Source organism: Convolutriloba macropyga, chromosome 13, assembly GCF_964194025.1.
Source record: "Convolutriloba macropyga chromosome 13, txConMacr16.3, whole genome shotgun sequence".
In the NCBI taxonomy this organism is placed as follows: domain Eukaryota; kingdom Metazoa; phylum Xenacoelomorpha; order Acoela; family Convolutidae; genus Convolutriloba; species Convolutriloba macropyga.
Genome location: NC_134480.1, coordinates 47,085,408 through 47,101,558, shown reverse-complemented (window position 1 = coordinate 47,101,558; position 16,151 = coordinate 47,085,408).

Below are 16,151 nucleotides of genomic sequence, written 5' to 3'. Positions count from 1 at the left end.
TTACAGAATGCAGTATATAGATAGAATGCAGTATATAGATAACTATTTTTAGCCGTTTTTTGTCCAATTTTCACTATGTTTTTGGTTATAGCTAAATTTTGTGTAGAAGTAGTTTTTAATGGAAGCTGTAGTAATATGTGAACCTCGGAAATGGATACCAGTGATTTTGAGAGTCTGATAATGCGCTTTAAATTCTAAATGAGCACATATATCCCAATTTTAAAAATTCATTTTTGGCCCTTTTAAATTCGTTTCCTCAATTATGGATCTTAAAGCCGATTTTTTAATTAGTACATATGGCATTTCAACATTGATATTTCATGCATTGATTCCATCTTTATAACGTGAAGTATTTTCGTTTTATAGAATTGTACACATGCTTGCCCGATTTTGGCAGTTTTTTCGTCCCATTTTTCTGTTTTTTGTTTTTTTTATTTGATTACTAGAAAAAGTCTTGGTTTGCTCTGTCACTGATCCTAATTTACTTTTACTGATTATCGAATAATTTTTTGGCGTTAAGTAATCTAAATTCAGCAAGATTTTTTTCATAAAATATTGAAGTTTTTTTGGCAATTTTAGTTCAAAAAATTTTGTTTCCGATCTCTGAACTATGTTTCTTCATTTTAATCTATACAGGAGGATAGCTATATAAATTTATGGTGAATAAGGAAATGTACTTGCTTTTTTTACTTCATATTTTTATCAATTTTATTTTCAACTTTCAAAAATCAAAAACAAAATTTGGTTTTTGTTTCTGTCCTAATTCTCCGCATTATAGCATGTACCAGTCTGTGTGAGTCTTTTTTCCTGAGACCTATTTTTATCAGCTCTGTTTTTATCAGGCTCTGTTGTGAATATAAGGCTTTAAGCATTTTTCTTAGCATTTTTCTTAGCATTTTAGCATTTATCTCTTAACAATTCATTCCATTTGTGAGAGTTCGTCCTGTAGCCTGTCGGAATTATCACCAGCCCGATGACCGCCTGGTCGAGAAAACTTTCGGGGAGGAGGGACCTCCAATCAAACTGGAGGCGGGGTGGACAGTTAAACACGGCAACACAGTCGCGGCCACTTTGCCACTCAGCGCCTGCTACAGAAATGTGCTAGCAGATGGGCGCATAGGCAACCAACCCTAAACTGTGCCGAGAGAACGCCTAACTCAGCCGAGAAACACCTCGTCAAGTGGAATACTTCATAAATAGCAGTCTTGCAGACGTTAGTCAGGTTGACATTGCTGCTTTTTTCGCTCTATCAGTACATCAAAAAAGGCAGCTTTATGTTTCAGCTCGTACATCCAAACGAAGATCGACGAGAGGAGCAACACGACAGGCCAACTCCGCGCCAGATGTAAAGAAACCGTACAAGCCTTCGATGAGACCGTCGGCGGCGGGCGCACGATTTAGGCGTTTATGGCGGGCTTATGAAACATGTTTTTGTAGTTCCTCGTAAGTTCTAATACTTGGTGGCCAGATGTCAAATTTGGCTATATTCAGAGAACAAAATAAAATCTTGAGCAATTGAAAGTTTGGTTCAATTTTTAACAGATTGTCAAGAATTCAACTGCATAGAATTCAGATGCGGAGAGTGCTGTCGGCGCTCCACGAGTTTCAGCGTAATAAAGTGGCATATTGAAAGAGTGCATAGAAATGCAATCGAAGCGATGAGAAATAGGTATGTAGAAAGAGCTTTCTCTATTGTAATATCTTAAATTTAAATCTAGTGCTATTTGTTTTATTGAGCTTAATGTTATCGGACGCACCGTTACCTCGATCAATTGTAAATGTGACTGATTTATGCGTTTCAGAGTGACGCGCAGTTTCTCGAGAACGCTTCCACAGATAAGCGAGACATCGCTTAATTCCGATGAACATCCCCGTGCAGGCCCGTCCTATGCAACGCGAGATTACTTACAGCGTACGGCTCGTCATTCCTCAAGTTACTAAGTTTTTCATTCTGCATAGAAAGCCCCAGAAGTTTCAAAGATTTCGATGCATGTTATTTTCAATTCCTGGTAGCAACCATTTGTAGCAACTGGAAGGCCCGTACAAGCGAGTAGTAGTAAAAATGCGGGTTTTTTTAACGGGGGTGAGGGACCTGTCCACCGTTACAATACCAGCATGGCCTTTAGGTGCCCTTGCTGAAAACTTGTTAAAATATTCTGACAATTTTGTTTCTCGTGGTTGGCAAAGGTTTGTTATAGCTGCGAAGCTGTAAGCTGAGCGAAGCTATCTTGCGGTGCTCTTGGTTTTTACGACTCGAAGAGGAGTATTGTTTTTCTTAAGTTTTTTTACAGGAAGTACTATTTGTTCAAACATTTTGACCTAAAAGCGAAAGAGTAAAATAGCCGTCTGAACTAAATTTTTCTGAGCGATAGAAGTTTCTTATCATTCGCTTTGATCAGTAAATGACTTTTCGACTTTGAAAAGTGTTTTGTTTACAGAATGCAGTATATAGATAGAATGCAGTATATAGATAACTATTCTTAGCCGTTTTTTGTCCAATTTGCACAATGTTTTTGGTTATAGCTAAATTTTGTGTAGAAGTAGTTTTTAATGGAAGCTGTAGTAATATGTGAACCTCGGAAATGGATACCAGGGATTTTGAGAGTCTGATAATGCGCTTTAAATTCTAAATGAGCACATATATCCCAATTTTAAAAATTCATTTTTGGCCCTTTTAAATTCGTTTCCTCAATTATGGATCTTAAAGCCGATTTTTTAATTAGTACATATGGCATTTCAACATTGATATTTCATGCATTGATTCCATCTTTAAAACGTGAAGTATTTTCGTTTTATAGAATTGTACACATGCTTGCCCGATTTTGGCAGTTTTTTCGTCCCATTTTTCTGTTTTTTTTATTTGATTACTAGAAAAAGTCTTGGTTTGCTCTGTCACTGATCCTAATTTACTTTTACTGATTATCGAATAATTTTTTGGCGTTAAGTAATCTAAATTCAGCAAGATTTTTTTCATAAGTAAAATATTGAAAAGTTTTTTTGGCAATTTTAGTTAAAAATTTTATTGTATTGTTTCCGATCTCTGAACTATGTTTCTTCATTTTAATCTATACAGGAGGATAGCTATATAGTTTTATGGTGAATAAGGAAATGTACTTGCTTTTTCTACTTCATATTTTTATCAATTTTATTTTCAACTTTCAAAAATCAAAAACAAAATTTGGTTTTTGTTTTTGTCCTAATTCTCCGCATTATAGCATGTACCAGTCTGTGTGAGTCTTTTTTCCTGAGACCTATTTTTATCAGCTCTGTTTTTATCAGTTGTGAATATAAGGCTTTAAGCATTTTTAGATTTTTTTCTTAACAATTCATTCCATTTGTGAGAGTTCGTCCTGTAGCCTGTCGGAATTATCACCAGCCCATGACCGCCTGGTCGAGAAAACTTTCGGGGAGGAGGGACCTCCAATCAAACTGGAGGCGGGGTGGACAGTTAAACACGGCAACACAGTCGCGGCCACTTTGCCACTCAGCGCCTGCTACAGAAATGTGCTAGCAGATGGGCGCAGAGGCAACCAACCCCAAACTGAGCCGAGAGAACGCCTATCTCAGCCAAGAAACACCTCGTCAAGTGGAATACTTCATAAATAGCAGTCTTGCAGACGTTAGTCAGGTTGATATTGCTGCTTTTTTCGCTCTATCAGTACATCAAAAAAGGCAGCTTTATGTTTCAGCTTGTAGATCCAAACGAAGATCGACGAGAGGAGCAACACGACAGGCCAACTCCCCGCCAGATGTAAAGAAACCGTACAAGCCTTCGATGAGACCGTCGGCGGCGCACGATTTAGGCGTTTATGGCGGGCTTATGAAACATGTTTTTGTAGTTCCTCGTAAGTTCTAATACTTGGTGGCCAGATGTCAAATTTGGCTATATTCAGAGAACAAAATAAAATCTTGAGCAATTGAAAGTTTGGTTCAATTTTTAACAGATTGTCAAGAATTCAACTGCATAGAATTCAGATGCGGAGAGTGCTGTCGGCGCTCCACGAGTTTCAGCGTAATAAAGTGGCATATTGAAAGAGTGCATAGAAATGCAATCGAAGCGATGAGAAATAGGTATGTAGAAAGAGCTTTCTCTATTGTAATATCTTAAATTTAAATCTAGTGCTATTTGTTTTATTGAGCTTAATGTTATCGGACGCACCGTTACCTCGATCAATTGTAAATGTGACTGATTTATGCGTTTCAGAGTGACGCGCAGTTTCTCGAGAACGCTTCCACAGATAAGCGAGACATCGCTTAATTCCGATGAACATCCCCGTGCAGGCCCGTCCTATGCAACGCGAGATTACTTACAGCGTACGGCTCGTCATTCCTCAAGTTACTAAGTTTTTCATTCTGCATAGAAAGCCCCAGAAGTTTCAAAGATTTCGATGCATGTTATTTTCAATTCCTGGTAGCAACCGTTTGTAGCAACTGGAAGGCCCGTACAAGCGAGTAGTAGTAAAAATGCGGGTTTTTTTAACGGGGGGGGAGGGACCTGTCCACCGTTACAATACCAGCATGGCCTTTCTTAGGTGCCCTTGCTGAAAACTTGTAAAATATTCTGACAATTATGTTTCTCGTGGTTGGCAAAGATTTGTTATAGCTGCGAAGCTGTAAGCTGAGCAAAGCTATCTTGCGGTGCTCTTGGTTTTTACGACTCGAAGAGGAGTATTGGTTTTCTTAAGTTTTTTTACAGGAAGTACTATTTGTTCAAACATTTTGACCTAAAAGCGAAAGAGTAAAATAGCCGTCTGAACTAAATTTTTCTGAGCGATAGAAGTTTCTTATCATGCGCTTTGATCAGTAAATGACTTTTCGACTTTGAAAAGTGTTTTGTTTACAGAATGCAGTATATAGATAGAATGCAGTATATAGATAACTATTTTTAGCCGTTTTTTGTCCAATTTGCACAATGTTTTTGGTTATAGCTAAATTTTGTGTAGTAGTTTTTAATGGAAGCTGTAGTAATATGTGAACCTCGGAAATGGATACCAGGGATTTTGAGAGTCTGATAATGCGCTTTAAATTCTAAATGAGCACATATATCCCAATTTTAAAAATTCATTTTTGGCCCTTTTAAATTCGTTTCCTCAATTATGGATCTTAAAGCCGATTTTTTAATTAGTACATATGGCATTTCAACATTGATATTTCATACATTGATTCCATCTTTATAACGTGAAGTATTTTCGTTTTATAGAATTGTACACATGCTTGCCCGATTTTGGCAGTTTTTTCGTCCCATTTTTCTGTTTTTTTTATTTGATTACTAGAAAAAGTCTTGGTTTGCTCTGTCACTGATCCTAATTTACTTTTACTGATTATCGAATAATTTTTTGGCGTTGAGTAATCTAAATTCAGCAAGATTTTTTTCATAAGTAAAATATTGAAAAGTTTTTTTGGCAATTTTAGTTAAAAATTTTATTGTATTGTTTCCGATCTCTGAACTATGTTTCTTCATTTTAATCTATACAGGAGGATAGCTATATAGTTTTATGGTGAATAAGGAAATGTACTTGCTTTTTCTACTTCATATTTTTATCAATTTTATTTTCAACTTTCAAAAATCAAAAACAAAATTTGGTTTTTGTTTTTGTCCTAATTCTCCGCATTATAGCATGTACCAGTCTGTGTGAGTCTTTTTTCCTGAGACCTATTTTTATCAGCTCTGTTTTTATCAGTTGTGAATATAAGGCTTTAAGCATTTTTAGATTTTTTTCTTAACAATTCATTCCATTTGTGAGAGTTCGTCCTGTAGCCTGTCGGAATTATCACCAGCCCATGACCGCCTGGTCGAGAAAACTTTCGGCGAGGAGGGACCTCCAATCAAACTGGAGGCGGGGTGGACAGTTAAACACGGCAACACAGTCGCGGCCACATTGCCACTCAGCGCCTGCTACAGAAATGTGCTAGCAGATGGGCGCAGAGGCAACCAACCCCAAACTGAGCCGAGAGAACGCCTAACTCAGCCAAGAAACACCTCGTCAAGTAAGTGGAATACTTCATAAATAGCAGTCTTGCAGACGTTAGTCAGGTTGACATTGCTGCTTTTTTCGCTCTATCAGTACATCAAAAAAGGCAGCTTTATGTTTCAGCTTGTAGATCCAAACGAAGATCGACGAGAGGAGCAACACGACAGGCCAACTCCCCGCCAGATGTAAAGAAACCGTACAAGCCTTCGATGAGACCGTCGGCGGCGCACGATTTAGGCGTTTATGGCGGGCTTATGAAACATGTTTTTGTAGTTCCTCGTAAGCTCTAATACTTGGTGGCCAGATGTCAAATTTGGCTATATTCAGAGAACAAAATAAAATCTTGAGCAATTGAAAGTTTGGTTCAATTTTTAACAGATTGTCAAGAATTCAACTTCATAGAATTCAGATGCGGAGAGTGCTGTCGGCGCTCCACGAGTTTCAGCGTAATAAAGTGGCATATTGAAAGAGTGCATAGAAATGCAATCAAAGCGATGAGAAATAGGTATATCTTAAATTTAAATCTAGTGCTATTTGTTTTATTGAGCTTAATGTTATCGGACGCACCGTTACCTCGATCAATTGTAAATGTGACTGATTTATGCGTTTCAGAGTGACGCGCAGTTTCTCGAGAACGCTTCCACAGATAAGCGAGACATCGCTTAATTCCGATGAACATCCCCGTGCAGGCCCGTCCTATGCAACGCGAGATTACTTACAGCGTACGGCTCGTCATTCCTCAAGTTACTAAGTTTTTCATTCTGCATAGAAAGCCCCAGAAGTTTCAAAGATTTCTATGCATGTTATTTTCAATTCCTGGTAGCAACCATTTGTAGCAACTGGAAGGCCCGTACAAGCGAGTAGTAGTAAAAATGCGGGTTTTTTTAACGGGGGGGGGGAGGGACCTGTCCACCGTTACAATACCAGCATGGCCTTTCTTAGGTGCCCTTGCTGAATACTTGTAAAATATTCTGACAATTATGTTTCTCGTGGTTGGCAAAGATTTGTTATAGCTGCGAAGCTGTAAGCTGAGCAAAGCTATCTTGCGGTGCTCTTGGTTTTTACGACTCGAAGAGGAGTATTGGTTTTCTTAAGTTTTTTTACAGGAAGTACTATTTGTTCTAACATTTTGACCTAAAAGCGAAAAAGTAAAATAGCCGTGTGAACTAAATTTTTCCGAGCGATAGAAGTTTCTTTTCATGCGCTTTGATCAGTAAATGACTTTTCGACTTTGAAAAGTGTTTTTTACAGAATGCAGTATATAGCCTTTTTAGCCTTTTTTTGCAATTTCCAATGTTTTTGGTTATAGCTAAATTTTGTGTAGAAGTAGTTTTTAATGGAAGCTGTAGTAATATGTGAACCTCGGAAATGGATACCAGTGTTTTTGAGAGTCTGATAATGCGCTTTAAATTCTAAATGAGCACATATATCCCAATTTTAAAAATTCATTTTTGGCCTTTTTAAATTCGTTTCCTCAATTATGAATCTTAAAGCGGATTTTCTAATTAGTACATATGGCAGTTCAACCTTGATATTTCATGCATTGATTCCATCTTAATAACGTGAAGTATTTTCGTTTTATAGAATTGTACACATGCTTGCCCGATTTTGGCAGTTGTCTCGTCCCATTTTTCTGTTTTTTTGTTTTTTTTATTTGATTACTAGAAAAAGTCTTGGTTTGCTTTGCCACTGATCCTAATTTACTTTTACTGATTATCGAATAATTTTTTGGCGTTAAGTAATCTAAACTCAGCAAGATTTTTTTCATAAAATATTGAAGTTTTTTTGGCAATTTCAATTCAAAAAATTTTATTGTTTCCGATCTCTGAACTATGTTTCTTCATTTTAATCTATACAGGAGGATAGCTATATAGTTTTATGGTGAATAAGTAAATGTACTTGCTTTTTCTACTTCATATTTTTATCAATTTTCAACTTTCAAAAATCAAAAACAAAATTTGGTTTTTGTTTCTGTCCTAATTCTCCGCATTATAGCAGGTACCAGTCTGTGTGAGTCTTTTTTCCTGAGACCTATTTTTTCAGCTCTGTTTTTATCAGTTGTGAATATAAATAAGGCTTTTAGCGTTTTTCTTAGATTTATTTCTTAATTCATTCCATTTGTGAGAGTTCGACCTAAAGCCTGTCGGAATTATCACCAGCCCGATGACCGCCTGGTCGAGAAAACTTTCGGGGAGGAGGGACCTCCAATCAAACTGGAGGCGGGGTGGACAGTTAAACACGGCAACACAGTCGCGGCCACTTTGCCACTCAGCGCCTGCTACACAAATGTGCCAGCAGATGGGCGCAGAGGCAACCAACCCCAAACTGAGCCGAGAGATCGCCTAACTCAGCCGAGAAACACCTCGTCAAGTAAGTGGAATACTTCATAAATAGCAGTCTTGCAGACGTTAGTCAGGTTGACATTGCTGCTTTTTTCGCTCTATCAAAACATCAAAAAAGGCAGCTTTATGTTTCAGCTCGTAGATCCAAACGAAGATCGACGAGAGGAGCAACACGACAGGCCAACTCCGCGCCAGATGTAAAGAAACCGCACAAGCCTTCGATGAGACCGTCGGCGGCGCACGATTTAGGCGTTTATGGCGGGCTTATGAAACATGTTTTTGTAGTTCCTCGTACGTTCTAATACTTGGTGGCCAGATGTCAAATTTGGCTATATTCAGAGAATAAAAAAAATCTTGAGCAATTGAAAGTTTGGTTCAATTTTTAACAGATCGTCAAGAATCCAACTTCATAGAATTCAGATGCGGAGAGTGCTGTCGGCGCTCCACGAGTTTCAGCGTAATGAAGTGGCATATTGAAAGAGTGCATAGAAATGCAATCGAAGCGATGAGAAATAGAAGGTATGTAGAAAGAGCTTTCTCTATTGTAATATCTTAAACTTAAACCTAGTGCTATTTGTTTTATTGAGCTTAATGTTATCGGACGCACCGTTACCTCGATCAATTGTAAATGTGACTGATTTATGCGTTTCAGAGTGACGCGCAGTTTCTCGAGAAAGCTTCCACAGATAAGCGAGACATCACTTAATTCCGATGAACATCCCCGTGTAGGCCCGTCCTATGCAACGCGAGATTACTTACAGCGTACGGCTCGTCATTCCTCAAGTTGATTTAAGTTTTTAATTCTGCATAGAAAACCTCAGAAGTTTCAAAGATTTCTATGCATGTTATTTTCAATTCCTGGTAGCAACCATTTGTAGCAACTGGAAGGCCCGTACAAGCGAGTAGTAAAAATGCGAGTTTTTTTAACGGGGGGAGGGACCTGTCCACCGTTACAATACCAGCATGGCCTTTCTTAGGTGCCCTTGCTGAAAACTTGTAAAATATTCTGACAATTTTGTTTCTCGTGGTTGGCAAAAATTTGTTATAGCTGCGAAGCTGTAAGCTGAGCGAAGCTATCTTGCGGTGCTCTTGGTTTTTACGACTCGAAGAGGAGTATTGGTTTTCTTAAGTTTTTTTTACAGGAAGTACTATTTGTTCAAACATTTTGACCTAAAAGCGAAAGAGTAAAATAGCCGTGTGAACTAAATTTTTCTGAGCAATAGAAGTTTCTTTTCATGCGCTTTGATCAGTAAATGACTTTTCGACTTTGAAAAGTGTTTTTTACAGAATGCAGTATATAGCCTTTTTAGCCTTTTTTTGCAATTTCCACAATGTTTTTGGTTATAGCTAAATTTTGTCTAGAAGTAGTTTTTAATGGAAGCTGTAGTAATATGTGAACCTCGGAAATGGATACCAGTGTTTTTGAGAGTCTGATAATGCGCTTTAAATTCTAAATGAGCACATATATCCCAATTTTAAAAATTCATTTTTGGCCTTTTTAAATTCGTTTCCTCAATTATGAATCTTAAAGCGGATTTTCTAATTAGTACATATGGCAGTTCAACCTTGATATTTCATGCATTGATTCCATCTTAATAACGTGAAGTATTTTCGTTTTATAGAATTGTACACATGCTTGCCCGATTTTGGCAGTTGTCTCGTCCCATTTTTCTGTTTTTTTGTTTTTTTTATTTGATTACTAGAAAAAGTCTTGGTTTGCTTTGCCACTGATCCTAATTTACTTTTACTGATTATCGAATAATTTTTTGGCGTTAAGTAATCTAAACTCAGCAAGATTTTTTTCATAAAATATTGAAGTTTTTTTGGCAATTTCAATTCAAAAAATTTTATTGTTTCCGATCTCTGAACTATGTTTCTTCATTTTAATCTATACAGGAGGATAGCTATATAGTTTTATGGTGAATAAGTAAATGTACTTGCTTTTTCTACTTCATATTTTTATCAATTTTCAACTTTCAAAAATCAAAAACAAAATTTGGTTTTTGTTTCTGTCCTAATTCTCCGCATTATAGCAGGTACCAGTCTGTGTGAGTCTTTTTTCCTGAGACCTATTTTTTCAGCTCTGTTTTTATCAGTTGTGAATATAAATAAGGCTTTTAGCGTTTTTCTTAGATTTATTTCTTAATTCATTCCATTTGTGAGAGTTCGACCTAAAGCCTGTCGGAATTATCACCAGCCCGATGACCGCCTGGTCGAGAAAACTTTCGGGGAGGAGGGACCTCCAATCAAACTGGAGGCGGGGTGGACAGTTAAACACGGCAACACAGTCGCGGCCACTTTGCCACTCAGCGCCTGCTACACAAATGTGCCAGCAGATGGGCGCAGAGGCAACCAACCCCAAACTGAGCCGAGAGATCGCCTAACTCAGCCGAGAAACACCTCGTCAAGTAAGTGGAATACTTCATAAATAGCAGTCTTGCAGACGTTAGTCAGGTTGACATTGCTGCTTTTTTCGCTCTATCAAAACATCAAAAAAGGCAGCTTTATGTTTCAGCTCGTAGATCCAAACGAAGATCGACGAGAGGAGCAACACGACAGGCCAACTCCGCGCCAGATGTAAAGAAACCGCACAAGCCTTCGATGAGACCGTCCGCGGCGCACGATTTAGGCGTTTATGGCGGGCTTATGAAACATGTTTTTGTAGTTCCTCGTACGTTCTAATACTTGGTGGCCAGATGTCAAATTTGGCTATATTCAGAGAATAAAAAAAATCTTGAGCAATTGAAAGTTTGGTTCAATTTTTAACAGATCGTCAAGAATCCAACTTCATAGAATTCAGATGCGGAGAGTGCTGTCGGCGCTCCACGAGTTTCAGCGTAATGAAGTGGCATATTGAAAGAGTGCATAGAAATGCAATCGAAGCGATGAGAAATAGAAGGTATGTAGAAAGAGCTTTCTCTATTGTAATATCTTAAACTTAAACCTAGTGCTATTTGTTTTATTGAGCTTAATGTTATCGGACGCACCGTTACCTCGATCAATTGTAAATGTGACTGATTTATGCGTTTCAGAGTGACGCGCAGTTTCTCGAGAAAGCTTCCACAGATAAGCGAGACATCACTTAATTCCGATGAACATCCCCGTGTAGGCCCGTCCTATGCAACGCGAGATTACTTACAGCGTACGGCTCGTCATACGGCTCGTCATCCTCAGTTAGAGGATTTTTCATTCTGCATAGAAAACCCCAGAAGTTTCGAAGATTTCTATGCATGTTATTTTCAATTCCTGGTAGCAACCATTTGTAGCAACTGGAAGGCCCGTACAAGCGAGTAGTAAAAATACGGGTTTTTTTAACGGGGGGGAGGGACCTGTCCACCGTTACAATACCAGCATGGCCTTTCTTAGGTGCCCTTGCTGAAAACTTGTAAAATATTCTGACAATTTTGTTTCTCGTGGTTGGCAAAAATTTGTTATAGCTGCGAAGCTGTAAGCTGAGCGAAGCTATCTTGCGGTGCTCTTGGTTTTTACGACTCGAAGAGGAGTATTGGTTTTCTTAAGTTTTTTTACAGGAAGTACTATTTGTTCAAACATTTTGACCTAAAAGCGAAAGAGTAAAATAGCCGTGTGAACTAAATTTTTCTGAGCAATAGAAGTTTCTTACCATGCGCTTTGATCAGTAAATGACTTTTCGACTTTGAAAAGTGTTTTTTTTACAGAATGCAGTATATAGATAACTATTTTTAGCCGTTTCTTGTCCAATTTGCACAATGTTTTTGGTTATAGCTAAATTTTGTGTAGAAGTAGTTTTTAATGGAAGCTGTAGTAATATGTGAACCTCGGAAATGGATACCACAGTGTTTTTGAGAGTCTGATAATGCGCTTTAAATTCTAAATGAGCACATAAATCCCGTTTTAAAAATTCATTTTTGGCCTTTTTAAATTCGTTTCCTCAATTATGGATCTTAAAGCGGATTTTTCAATTAGTACATATGGCATTTCAACATTGATATTTCATGCATTGATTCCATCTTTATAACGTAAAGTATTTTCGTTTTATAGAATTGTACACATGCTTGCCCGATTTTGGCAGTTTTTTCGTCCCATTTTTCTGTTTTTGTTTTTTATATTTGATTACTAGAAAAAGTCTTGGTTTGCTTTGTCACTGATCCTCATTTACTTTTACTGATTATCGAATAATTTTTTGGCGTTATGTAATCTAAATTCGGCAAGATTTTTTTCATAAGTAAAATATTGAAAAGTTTTTTTTGGCAATTTTAATTCAAAAAATTTTATTGTTTCCGATCTCTGAACTATGTTTCTTCATTTTAATCTATACAGGAGGATAGCTATATAGTTTTATGGTGAATAAGGAAATGTACGTGCTTTTTCTACTTCATATTTTCATCAATTTTATTTTCAACTTTCAAAAATCAAAAACAAAATTTGGTTTTCGTTTCTGTCCTAATTCTCCGCATTATAGCATGTACCAGTCTGTGTGAGTCTTTTTTCCTGAGACCTATTTTTTTCAGCTCTGTTTTTATCAGTTGTGAATATAAATAAGGCTTTTAGCATTTTTCTTAGATTTAGATTTTTTTCACAATTCATTCCATTTGGCATAATGCGGCCCTGAGAATTTGCTTTAAAGGCTGTTTAAAAATTCTGGCTGTTTTTTGTTTTGCACGAATAATATTGGGTTCTTATTTTATTTTAGACGCTTTTGCCTCTATATCCTGTTTTTGTCTTTTTGGTTATCTTAGCATGAATCAACGGTTTTCGTTTGTATGTGTAGTTTTTAGGTTATGTGCGTGATTAGATTTTGATCATACGTGACCTACCTCACTCAATAAAATGACTTTTGCACTTTAAAATTTAAGTTTAACTTGAATTTAAGGTCAAATGATCTCATACGTGCAGTAAAGGTCCCTAATAAGGGGCTTCTTTGGAAAATTTTAACAAGCTTTATTAATTTATCGCTGAATGATTTTTGCAAAGTCTTTTGAGCGGCGTCTTTTCTTCAATTTAGATCTGTCTGTTTCTATCTCTACTATATGGCACGCAAGTCTCTTTCACAGCTATTCGGGCAATCTGCCGGCTATTTTAATGTCTATATTGGCATATCTTATTTGCATATCTTATGAACGTAAAAGTTTGCTTGCTTAAAAAGTGTTGGCTAATATCAATGTGACTTGGGTTCATTGATAATTGTTTGTTTTGCAGGAAACAACCATCGCCTGAATCGCTGACACTCTCTCTCTCTCTCCATCTCTCTCCCTCTATCTCTCTTTCTCTCGCTCCCTCTCCTCCGACATATTTCAAGGTACAAATTTTATTTTTATTTTATGAGGAAGTTCTAGTGCTTAACGGGATTTGAATGGAAAGTTTGACAAATGATGTTCATTTAGTCTTACAAGATTCCAATGATTTGAATTCAGATTTCGTATTTCACTTGATAGTCTGTTGAACACAAATTGTTTTGGCTCAAAAAATTCCTAGCTTGAAAAATCTTTAATCGATGCTTTTTAGAAAGAAAGTGCTTTAGATATGCGCTGTTAAAATTTTCACTATATTTTGGTCTCAAAGTTGCAAACCTGGTGCTAACGAGAGGAATGGGATTGTTGGTCCAAGCGGCTTCAAAGTGAATGAAGCTGCGTTTGAACGACCGTCTATACCTAATAAAACTGAATTTCAACACAGATTATGCATATTTCTTTCTTAACGATGATTTCAATTGATTTCCTGGAAAATTAAGAACAGATTTATATTCATATTCCATAGAATGACCATCCAGGAATCTACTAAGAAATAATGAAAATCTCTTAGAAGGCATCTGTTTGGTTGCTGTCGATTATTCAATCAATCATGAGTTTTTTGTTGTGCAGCACTCCATCTTCTTGAGAGTAAGGTTATCAAAGAGTTGCCTTCGAGTTCGGTTATCAAAGACATAATTGTCGGTGAAACACAACTGGCGCCTAAAGGCGCCAAAGTTTCTGCTGCTTTGATTGCCTGTCGATTGCTACACGAAGCGGGAGAATTGGACGACGACGACAGTTGAGGCCAGTCAGGGCAAAAGCGAAGAAAAAGTCAGGCAGTAGAACTGGCATTTCCTCATCAAAGGCATCTGAGCACCAAAACGTTGTAGCAAGTGTTACAAGTGTTAGGCGCCTTGCCTGTCGATGATTCGAATCAACGAAAATCCAGTTTCAACAAATCATAAAATGTGCACAGTTAGATCCGTTAACACCGTTTGCTAAGAGTTAGGGCCGTAGCAAGTCCGAAACTCAACGCCGATAACAGCTCGAACCGAATTTTGGGGACGATGTGTACAATTCAATTTGTGTTGGGCAACATAGCTAAGACATAGCTAAAATTTTGCAAAGATAAGGTGTGTCAGAAGACACGTGAGCTGCGGTTCAGAATTCATTTGACATTTAGTTTCCTGACTAAGCACGTGGACTTTGTATTTCAGCAACAATTCGATTTGATAGGTGTGCTGACTTCAATATACTGAGCAGTGACTCATGTGAGCGAAGGAATTGATTTACTCAGTACCCAGTTCCAAGTGTTGAATACTCGGTGAGTTATGCTTGTGGAGAGTCTTGGTAACTGTGGCAACTTTCCGTGTAATGCCAGTCGTTTAATTTAGAAAACCTACGGCCTGCAGATAGTTAAGAGCCCCTCACAGGGCATGCAACGCTTTGCCTCCTTTCACTATGTCCCATAGTGACATTTTTAATTTGGTCAATGAAAAAATCTCCAGACTGCACTTGAAGATTGATATATTCAACCAAACCCTTCGGGCTATCATTAATCCTGGATGAAGCGAACATTCATCGACCACAACAAATCTTAGCCAATTAAATCAGAGCATTCTTTCAACGGCTACGAAGGAACGAACCGACTGAGTCTGGGGCAGAGAATTTTTCAGTTTTATCTGATGATGAAAGACTGAGGAGAATCTGATAATGAATAATCCTACGTTGGCCAATCGTACTGACAAGGATGTGAGGACGAAAACGGACAATGATCTGACTGACAATGATGTGACTGACAATGATGTGACCATGGTACCAGCGACGGCGAATACAAGGCCTCGGAGGCTCAGACCAGAAACATTCGGTTTAGTTTATGGTATGAAAATTTTTGCGGTATCGCATTTTAGCTACAGTGAGTGCACGCGCCATTGTATTGCATTACAATAGGGGACGGCACGTGTCTCGTGGGAGGGGGACGGGGCACAATATGGAATAGCACGTGTCTTGCCCAAGTTAAGGGAGAGGCGGATACAAACGGTAAACAACCAAATTGTCTTAAAACGTTCATTTTAATTGTACTGCTGCGGCTGAGAAAGCGCCATAAATGACTGGGATTGCTGGAAAAGGTAAGCTCGGCAAAATTTCCCGTTGTAGGTGATACTGAATGGTTTCCGTTTTCAGCCTGTAGGGTATCCAGTTAGAACCGCCGAGAGGTGTTGAGGTAGCTACAAGGCAGGCTTTGATGTACTTGGACTATCATTAATCCTGGGTGAAGCGAACATTCATCGACCACAACAAATCTTAGCCAATTAAATCAGAGCATTCTTTCAATGGCTACGAGGGAATGAACCGAATGAGTCTGGGGCACAGAATTTTTCAGTTTTATCTGATGAAAGATTTTGAGAATGTGATCATGAATAATACTCCGTTGGCCAATCGTACTGACAAGGCTGTGAGCACGGAAACGGACAATGAAGTGACTGCCAAAGATGTGACTGACAATGTGACCATAGTAACAGCGACAGTGAATACAAGGCCTCGGAGGCTCAGACCAGAAACAACACTCGGTATAGTTTATGGTATGAAAATTTTAGCGGTATCGCTTTTTAGCTACAGTGAGTGCA